Source organism: Heteronotia binoei, unplaced genomic scaffold, assembly GCF_032191835.1.
Source record: "Heteronotia binoei isolate CCM8104 ecotype False Entrance Well unplaced genomic scaffold, APGP_CSIRO_Hbin_v1 ptg000972l, whole genome shotgun sequence".
NCBI classification, from domain to species: domain Eukaryota; kingdom Metazoa; phylum Chordata; class Lepidosauria; order Squamata; family Gekkonidae; genus Heteronotia; species Heteronotia binoei.
In genome coordinates, this window is record NW_026800141.1 from 116,514 (window position 1) to 118,992 (window position 2,479).

The following is a 2,479-nucleotide window of genomic DNA, read 5'->3' on the forward strand; positions in this document are numbered from 1 at the left end:
GGACTTTTGGATTTTGCTTTGGACCAATGCAGCTACTTGCAACCTTTCTGCTTAATCATTCCATCTGCTTATTTAGATGAAGTTTTCCTTGGGCTGTTGGGTCACATTTTGAATTTACTCTTGATGTTCCTGGAAGAGATTCTCATCCATGTTTGAAGTGTGGGCCAGCAGGGGTTGTAGAGTATGATAAGCTTCTTGTATTTTGCTTCAGCGGATCTAACACAACAAAATAGTATTTCTACATACAGATTCCTTCTGGATTGAGACATACTTTACTTTATTTGATTTATATCCTGCCCTCCCCACCGAAGCAGGCTCAGGGTGGCTCACAACAGTAAAATCACAACAATCAATTAAAATTTCACAGCATTAATACATCGATTTAAAATTCAATAATTGAAACAATCTGGTGCTAATATCATATGTAGTTGTTTCACTTACAATGACTTCAGTATTCTTACATTTTCTCCTATAGTAACTCTAAATCAGTTAAAGGCCAACCGGAAGAGTATATGCATGGGAAGAAGAGTTGGGTAGCAGAAAGAACTCTGCCATACTGCTACAGCATCACACCCCCACCAGTGAACAAATGATGAACATTACCTATTCCCCGCACCCACTTTTAAATCCTAGTCAGAGGTATAGCTTTCATCTGTGCAAGTATGTATACCTCTTGCTCACACCTTGGTGGTTCACCTTGTTCACACCTTGGTGATTGAGGAATCTGGAGCAGAATATTAGTCTCCTAGCAATCCTAGCAGATGAACCAATGAAGAAATAACAAACGCCTTGAGGACACCCAGGAAGCACCATGGCTGAGTGGGGATTTGACAATGGAGTCTCATATCCAAATTTAAGAAATGCCACCACACAATGGCAAGTTTGGAAGCTATCACTTGATCTTTTCTACCAAGGGATGCCAGCCTCCAGGTAAAATTTGGACATCCCCTGGAAGTATAGATCATCTCCAGAGATCAGTTCTCATGGAGAACATGGATGCTTTGGAGGGTGGACTCTATTGCATTATACCCCACTGAAGTTCCTGTCTTCCAGGTTCCATCTCCAAATCTGCAGAAGTTTCCCAACATGGATCTGGCAACCCTACCCATCCATTCCCTGCTGGTGGCCAGGGGGGACTTGGCAACCCTAGTCCTATCCCCTGACCCAATGCTCCCTCTAAGCAGTAGAGTCTTGTGAGAGAAATTTCTACTTGGTGAGCTACTGGAATTAAAGTTGTGAGTGAATGATTTGGCTACTGCATAAATTAGTTTGCTCTGGGGCTGTCCTTCCTGAGCTAAGACAAAAACGTGTGAGCCAGAGACTAAAAAAGTGTGAGCTAGCTCAAACTAGCTCAGCTTAGAGGGAACACTATCTCTGACCATGTTCACTTTGGTGTCCTGTCTTTGGGTTTGGGATCTCTTTTTTAACAACTTTGCAATCTTATTATCAGTAATTAATTTAGATCTGTGGATCAATTCCGAAAACCCAGTCCATCCATCCATCCATCTATCCAATGTACACACAACGCCTTAATGTAACAAATCTAAATGAAATTCTTGCTTGTTATTTAACTGTGCCCTAAACTGGCAAATGTGTCACATTAATCTGAAACCACATTGATGTGCCCAGCCATGAAACAGGCAAATCTCATAAACTGAACTATTCAAACTATGATGAATTTTTCATAATGTTTTAAGTGAGTTATGAAAAATGCCAATGGAAGAGGGGGAGAATTAATTTTTGCTCCGTTTTTCTGGGAGATTTTTTCTTTTGCTTTATAATCCAAAGCACCTGAAAATATAACGGCTTCAAAAATGCACCTGTTTTAGAGCATTATAATGGAAAGTTATATCCTCTGTACACTATTGTGCTGCACCTTGTGACCATGTGCATATTACACAAGACTCTTGTCAGACTTTACAAATATAATCATGGCTTTTCAACTTGAGTCCACCAGTTGCTCATTCAGCTTGTGTGCTGGAAAGAAAGTAATTGAGCAGCGGTGTTGCCAGGGTTTTTGGTGCCCCGGGCGAGGCACCCCCCATGCCTGCCCCACTGCCTCTGCTCAGCCCCTTCCTCCTCCTCTCCACCACTGCCAGCGCTTGCCCACAGCACTCCAGGCACTTGACTAACGTGTTGAGTCATGCTCCTCCCCAATTCACTCCTTGGCCCCTGGAGCTGCTGCTGAGATTTAACTGGCCAGGAGGCTGGTTGCAGCTTCCTGCACTGCTGGGCTTCTTCCAGGCTGGCACTTCCTCCCAGCCTGCAGGAGTCTGCCCCAGCTGGTGCCCCCTTGTGGTAAGATGCTGCTATAGGCAGCTGCCTACACTGCCTAATATTTGGCGCCAGCCCTGTAACTGAGCTAGAAGTTTACATTGTTTGGAACTGATTACAAAGGGTTCAAGGAATGGTTCCAAACAGATAAAATAAAAACCAGTCAGTGATAGGTTTTAAACATCTTTTAACAGAGCTTTTCTAC